Here is an 8,643-nt window from a genome sequence, read left to right on the forward strand (position 1 = left end):
GTTAAGAATCGTAGGTGCGGATAATTAAAAACATTTTTAAAATCTTCATTTGAGAACGACTGAAACTAAATTTAATAAAGGCGTCCATACTCTTTGGTTCTTTCGGTAAAGTCACGGAGATAGAAAACTAATAGATCACGACGTTTCGATCGCAACACAAACAACCGTCATCAGGCGAGACAAACACAGCAGGAGAACTGCGGAGGCGTCCAGTTTGCGAGGGGCATTGCCCCCCCCCCGTGCCCCCCTCGCCTCCCCCCGTGCCCCCCACCGTCTCCCCCCCCGTGCCCCGCCCTCCCCGTGCCCCCCGCCTCCCCCGCCCCTCGTGCCCCCCCCCCCGTGCCCCGCCCCCCCCCCGTGCTCCCCTCCGCCTCCCCCGCCCCCCTGTGCCCCCCCGCCTCCCGTGCCCCCCCCTCCCCCCCGTGCCTCGCCCTCCCCGTGCCCCCCCCGTGACCCCCGTGCCCCCTCCCCCCCCCGCCTCCCCCGCCCCTCGTGCCCCCCCCGCCTCCCCCCGTGCCCCCTCCCACAAACTCCGCCAATGCTTTTCTCCTTTTGTTTTATTTTTCAAAATTAAGTCTCCGACTGCTCGAATGGTTCCCCTCCCCAACCCACGCGCGTGACCACTTTGACTGAAACCGTGTTTTTTTGTAGCCCCTCGCTGTGTGTGTGTGTGCGTCTTTTAAATGTATGTGCGCATGATGCATGTCTCAGTAGGGTATTATAAATACACACGTACTGGGATGATTCAGAGGTGGTTAAGCGCATGTGCTGCAGATTGCATTTCCAAACGATACGTGTGCGTGTGTTTCAGCAACAAAAATGTTACTGGTCTTGTTATTAAGGAATCCGTGTTTAAAATGCTTTAAATCTTGCAATGCAGAATTAGTTTTACCACTATTCCATGTGCAATGTTAAATGTCACATCAAATTAAACCTGACGGCCAAAAATTTGTATTTATATATGTCCTGGCTCAAAACCCTTCGCTTTCTTCTCTGACTTTGACTATTTAATTTTGTATGCATACAGAAATCCGCTTTCACCTATTCTCATGATGGACTTCTCCCCGTGCAGTGTAGTCGCATCATCCAGCTGTGTCGTGTTCTGAATGTTTTCACGAGAAGTCACACACAGGCAGCTATCCACACGCACACTAAATCTACTCGTCGATGCAATAATCCCTCCGATTTTTGCACGGTTGGCTACGTACGGCGCGAAAGAAGTCCCATATACATAGCAATTGATTTATGCATTATTTACGGCCCTTCGTCAATCCACTGATGGATGAGGGCCTCTCTACATGCTGTGGCAGTCACGGGAGCTGTGTGACCACAGTTCACCGTGCTGGTCAGCGCCGTGGATGTTGGTTGTGGCCGTGAATTGAACTCAAGTGGCCCTGTACACCGCGCTAAACATGTATGCCCACTTGTGCCTTTGTATAATTACTGTAGTTTTGCTCTAATGTTTAAATGCTGTGCTCTGAAAGACTTTTTTTTATCTAGCATTTTGGAATTATGATTTTTTTTTCAATATCTACATGCAAACGAACAAGTTATGATTATTAAAATATGCATTCAATTTGTTTGGATAGTGGAAAGGCAATTGGAGTGTTAACCATCAAGGGTAATTGAAACATATATACGGTATACACATAATGTGATTTTCAACCAAAAATTGCAATAATAACATAAACACCCTCGTGTTGCCCAATTAAGTAGATGTTCACATGAAAGCTGCTGAAATGTGTAATTTCGCAATTTGTTGCTGTGGAATTATCAATAACAACTGTCTTCCTCCAATGAACAACTCCAATGTGCGTGGCACTTTACCACAACGATGCGACTCCAAATTCAGCTTTCCCCACGGAGAGATCCACCTTGCATTGATCTCAAAGATGGAAATGGTACTTGACAGACTGGTGGCACATTTTGCATCTCATCTCCGTATATGAGATGCAAATAATCTTTATTTTTATTTATTTTAAATGTGCGATGTTCTGTTCATGAAATGCGCCTAGTTATACCATGCGTTTCAACAGTGTGTTGGTATGAATATCATGACACCGTTTTTTGTTAAGGACTGCTTATGAAGCAATTGTTTTAAAGGTTGCTCATTTACGCTACACGGTGTTTACAAAACTGCCCTTAGCGTTAAAAAACATAGCAGCAGCTTGTGGGTGCAATGTTCATTTGCAAATGACATCAGAACACAAAGGGTTGCCACTTATACATATAAATAAATAAAAATATACAATTGCAAATGTCCATTTTAATTGAGGAACGTTGATCGCATGGCAGAAAACAAGCTTGACTCTGGCCAACCGAGCAATCGTTCACAAAGTTCTCAGTTCACGACCGATTCTCGCAACATCATGTCTGTGAGTAACTTCTATGGTGCACCGTCTAAGGTAAGGTGGACGTGAAATAAAGAGGTAATTGAAATATCTGTGGACGGACAAAGAAGAGTAGTAATAGAACAAAATGGTGACTGATGAATTAAAAGTACATTATTAAAAATATTTAGTTAGAATTTTTTCAGCAATAAGTAAACTATATTATTCACGAAATACATGTAAAATATTTTTTTGGCGTGTCGACTTAACGAATGTAGAAATAGGACGTGCAGTATATTCAGAGGAAAAGCATAGAAATATTGAGAGAAACGGATGCTTGCCAGGCGTTGCTCTCGTTGTCTTCCGCATGTTTCCACAGCGACATAATCACAACGAAAGCAATTTTCTCGCGACAATGAAGTGATGCGCGCTGTACGTGAGCGATTTGTGGAAAATACAGTTCGTCTGGGTGGTCATTAAAACCTTGCAAATACCGAGCGCATTGCACTTCAGGGGAATTATGTGGGGAAATAGTTACAGTTGCATCAGCGCTGTACTGTTCATTGCTTTCATCGGTAATTGCCTGTTATATATCATTTTAGAGAATAGACAATTGTATGACTATAAGATCACAGTGCTGGGCTTGTACCGCTGCGGTTGAACTATGTTCCCAAGTGGAGTTAGTTGATCGTCTCATTCCATTTACCACTGACACAAAACAACTTCATCTTATAAAGTTTGGTTTTGCACTTTAGCTAAATTCCAGATCTAAGATATATAAAAAGAACCGTTTAACTGCCATGGACACGGTATTTGTTTCTTCTCCGTAACAGTCCGGGTGGGAAAGTGCTGTCCCCTCGTGTGGATGAGAAATCACTTGGTGAGATATCACCTTCTACGGATTCTTCTCTCAACACCGGTGTTGATGCACTGCTCTCCGAGAGCTCCGATGAATTCTCCTTTTCATGATGCTTGCAGCACAATCAGGATACAATTCCGGGAGAAGACAACACATTCTAAAGGTTTTTTTGTGCCATAACTCTACTCCAAAATGTAATTCTATTCAAAATTAACTGGAATAACAATAATAACTACACATATATACTGTACAGTCATTTTAGTTGTATTATGCAAGAAAACCCCATTTGGTCTTTGTCGATTTGTTTTACTTCTGGAGGCCTTTGCTTGGGGTGTTTGTCAGTATCCTTTTTTTGGTGTGCCTTTGCATGCAAGAGGAAACCAGATGACTCAGGAAGCGTACTTGCTGTACTGCCACATATTGGTAGGTTGTTATCTTGTGAGCATAGCTCCATCTCTGCGTGATCCACTCACTTACCTGTGTATGGATTACAGGCTTGCATTCTTTTTTAACAAGCGAGTAAGTTACGTGTCAATGATGCAAGTAACCAGTATGATTGTTTTTGCTAGCAGCGCTTCACTTATATGGCCATGCCTAATTATGGTGATGCGATTCAAGACCAGCTCACAACGTGATTCTGAATAATCCAGACCTTGTTTTACATTCATCCCTGCGTTTTAATGTAAATGCGGTCCATCCTCTTCATCTACTCAATCTGATTTCCTTTGTGGTGGAGAAGGCCAGTGTTTGCGCTATGAACCGGCCACGGTCAACATCAGCGGGGAATTCGATTAGAACCGGTCCTGCCCTGCACCCCTTCGCTCACCCTGCACTGGACCAGTGTGATAAAGTATGCAAAAAAAAAACCCATGTCCAACATGGCATGGGGAAGCTATCATGCATAGCTGAAATTAGCATGGCTAGAATTAACGTAAAGTAACTATTGTTTTTAAAATATCAGGATCAGAATCTTAAATTTAGACTTGAGGAATCCGATGAGCTATGAAGCTATTTTTCACAGATGTCCAGTACAACAGCAAAGAATAAAAAAAACACGATAGGAGTGCAAAGTATAGGAAAGATAAGCAAGTCGCTAAAATAAATAAACAGATACTAATATATAAATAAAGCATGTAAGTACAATTTGCAAAAGTATATACATTCCTGCCGATATTTCAACACTAAATGCAAGCTTGGGCAAGTCAGCAAAACAACAACAGTCCCAGAACGCAGAGAGACAACACACATTGTCATCTTTAAGGAGGCATGCACCCTGGGCAATGCTCATTTACTCTGCAATCACGAATGGGAATCCTTTAAGCTGTTGGCTTACAGTGTACGGAATTTAAAGCCGTGTAAACTCAGTTGGGTCATATAACTCTGTCACAGGATGCCAATAATTAATCGCGCACCCAGATCAATCTGGTATCTTGTTCACAAAGAACATCTGTCCTCTCTAAAGAGTGGCTGATGAAGTGGAGATAAGAACGCTCTCTGATCGTTGCCTTAATTTACTTTGGATTGTATTGTTTTTGTTTGCTGTGTTGACATGTTGTTTTGACGCCTTGTTCAAGTTATTTTCTTAAAATGGTCTAATTTCGTGCATTATTACCGCAATTGTCGTTGTCTTGTACTTTGTCACGTAGGCCAACTTTCCAAGACTCTTCATCTTAACGGGCGTATATAGAAGTACAGTACAATTATCATACATGGACTCCTCCACTTACGAACATTTGACATTCGAACTTTCAGAGGTACGAACAAATCTGTCCGTATGGCCAGTTGCCTGTTCAGACTGAGAGTTCAACTGCCGCGCAATAGATGGCGGTGATGGCATCTACATCTGCAGAACATGAAAAACCAGTGGCATCTACATCTACAGGAGATTACACACCTTTTAAAGCCATTCCCTGTGTTTAGTGTACACGCCGTACAACATGTTTGGAATCGACAGGAGCAACGTTTGACTTACGCACACATCGACTTACGAACAAACCTACGGAACCGAACTCGTTCATAAGTAGAGGAGTCTCTGTACTACTATAAAAAAATTATACAGGTAGGAACAACAGTTCCACACTGCCCACCAGGGATTATTTGTCTGTCGTGCATAGCCCCTCCCAAACATGTAGTACGCTCCCGGATTGGTCGAAGTGCGTCACGTGACCGCGAGCTTCTGTCGTGCACGAATGCGCTGTCCAACCAACAAGTTCCTACCTGCCCACTCCGAAGGAACGTGTTCTATGCCTCGAGTTTCCTGGCTGGCTACTGACTGGGCTCCTCGCCACCCCATCAATGATTCGATTGTTAATGGCTGCTGTGGACCGCCACCGAACACGTGGCAGTAAGGAATACACAAGACTGACATCTTCTTTGGTTCTTTCGGTAAAGTCACGTAGAATGGAAATAATAAAATAATAAAAATAGAATATAAACCCCTCGCCAAACCTCCTACGCATTTCACAAGTAGTACTAATCGCATATCTGCATTTCCCATAAATATGCTAAATTCCTCTTGATATGCTAATTCTCTTGTCAAGGCGCTCTTCGCCCCTCCATCCCAGCTTAAATAGTTGCTCCAAGCCTGGGGCTTGTCATTCAGACTCTGTCTTCTCGACAGACCTGGTCTCCACCTGAGGACGGCTGCTTGCGTTGTGGCCGAAACGTCGTGAGAATTATTTTATTATGTTTTATTTTAATAATTAAATTTGTATTATTTTATTATTTCCATTCTACGTGACTTTACCGAAAGAACCAAAGAAGATGAATCCCTGCAGTCACGAAAGCTTTAAATCGAAATTTAAGACTGACATCGTTCATTTATATTGCTCTAACGTTCCAATGTGTGCTCCTATGAATGTGATTCTTTCGCCAGAATATTTGTTAAATCCTAGAGAATACAGTATTAATACAAATTTCCAAGCGAAAAGCGGATTACTTACAGCGCTCCGAGTGCATGATTGTGAGAAGAGTATGACTATGACAGCCGTCTCTTATGTTCCGTTGCAGAGCAAGGGTATCTATATTTACATATATATTCACAATACATGATATTTACGTAATATTTGGTATTTTAGACTATATCATTGATGCAGGTGTATAATATATCTGTCAATAAACTGCCGGATGAGTGCCTCCCCATAATGTCACCCACGTGAATTGCATGAACATATACTTCACCGTTCACAGATATCTCTCGTCACCGATGCAATCCGTGGCCAGAAATCAAACTAAGATCACTGGGGTTTGTCCCGCAGTGCGCAACTCATTGTGTACGTACGCATTTTAAACTTCTTTCGCACCGTACATAGTCAAACCGTGCTCATCGTAGGTACCACTTTTCCTTCTAGGCTCTGATACAGAACTGCAATTGGAACCGCCCTCCCCACCCTTACTATGATTTGACGTTAATTAAGAATATTACTTAATGCGCTGGCGGCCTTCTTGGAGTGATTTAATATAGCTGCAGGACAGACAGTCATCTTCCGTTGATCTAGTCATGACAAGGCAATTCTGTATTGAATAGCAAGGACGTGAGGTGTATATCGATACGAGCTAACGCAAGATGCTTTAAGAAAAAAGAAAAAAACCCTAATTAATTTTACATGAATTAAATCGGTAGCAAAAGGGTCACGCCATGTGGCGCAAGTGACAGAGAAAAAGGGAGTGACTTAGAATGCCCCGTGAGCGGTCGAAATAATGTACATTTCCATGTATATAGATCAGCGTTCACACCTGGACATTCTTATGAATATTTCTCCCATAAACTAAACAACGCGGTGCTTAGTGTACTGGTGTACTCATGCGTCTGCACGTTTACGCAGACCACGATGTCTCGACGATGTCCCATCTCAAAACACAAATGGGTTGATCTTCTTGGTTCTTTCGGTAAAGTCACGTAGAATGGAAATAATAAAATAATAAAAATAAAACATAATTAAATAATTCTCACGACGTTTCGGCGACAACGCAAGCAGCCGTCCTAAGGTGAGTGGGTTGATGAACATCGACTCACCGTTTACGACTCCATTGGAAGTGATGTCCCACCTGAAGATAAATCGCTTGATTCACGCGTTTGATAGAAAGGCAGTTCCGCCCAGTACTCGGTGTATAGATTGCCACAATGGCTCAATTGCCACCATTTCTCGACCGATTTTGGGCAATAGTTCCACAAGAGTCAGTCCTCTGCAGCACATCGTGCGCAAGCGAGCGGGCACTTGTCGCTGAACGCACTCGAGTGAGACGGTGCAATGCAATGCGCGCGGTTCGTGCGTGTGCACCTTGACAATTTCTGAGCAACGATTTGACGTCCTCGACACAGTGGCGCTGGTCAGACAGGTGGCGTGTTGGCTGTTGTGTCGACCGGCTCTCTGTGTTGTGTTGCATTGTGTTTCTAAGTTTACTAGGTTTAAATTTCGATTTAAAGCTTTCGTGACTGCAGGGATTCATCTTCTTGGTTCTTTCGGTAAAGTCACGTAGAAGGGAAGTAATAAAATAATAAAAATAAAACATAATAAAATAATTCTCACGACGTTTCGGCCACAACGCAAGCAGCCGTCCTCAGGTGAAGAAATAGGTCAGACGCTATCTTCTCGACAGACCTGTTTCTTCACCTGAGGACGGCTGCTTACGTTGTGGCCGAAACGTCGTGAGAATTATTTGATTATGTTTTATTTTTATTATTTTTATTACTTCCCTTCTACGTGACTTTACCGAAAGAACCAAGAAGATTTACTAGGTTTGTTTTTATCTCACTCATTCTTACCTGACGATGGTTGCTTGTGTTGCAATCGAAACGTCGTATTCTATTATTATTTTATTTTCTACGTGACTTTACCGAAAGAACCGAAGAGTAATTCGTGCAGTCACGAAAGCTGCGAAGCTAGTTTGGAAGCAAACATACCAAAATCAATCCCTGAGATGGTTTTCAGAGAACGCATTCACTGTGTTCAGTTTCCACGTTGTATGAAAGCACCGTTCTAGAAGTGTCACATGCAGGCGCAATTAAATACAACGGTGAGCCAGATGTCTTGTGCCCCCAATTTAATTGATCTCATACTCTTAGTTCTTTCGGTAAAGTCACGTAGGTAAAAAATGAAATAAAATTTAATAAAAATAAAACAATAAAATCACGACGTTTCGGAGGCAACACAAGTCTCCGTCATCAGGTGGGACCGTCACAGCCAGATTTACTGCTAATTTTAATTTCATTTTTTACCTACGTGACTTTACCGAAATAACTAAGAGTATGAATCCTTGCAGTCACGAAAACTTCAAATCTAGAATTAATTGATCTCGGCAAACCCCTGCGCATTGCTCCTCTCGCGTAGAAGGACTCGCAGTCCTTTTTTTTGGTGGTCAAAATGAATCCTGTGGAAAACGAGCTCATGTTCCCATCGCAGTATTGTCCATTTTGGTGGAGCCTCTTTGCTAATTCCTTCACAAACAACCTTT

Source organism: Lampetra fluviatilis, chromosome 3, assembly GCF_964198595.1.
Source record: "Lampetra fluviatilis chromosome 3, kcLamFluv1.1, whole genome shotgun sequence".
Taxonomy (NCBI): domain Eukaryota; kingdom Metazoa; phylum Chordata; class Hyperoartia; order Petromyzontiformes; family Petromyzontidae; genus Lampetra; species Lampetra fluviatilis.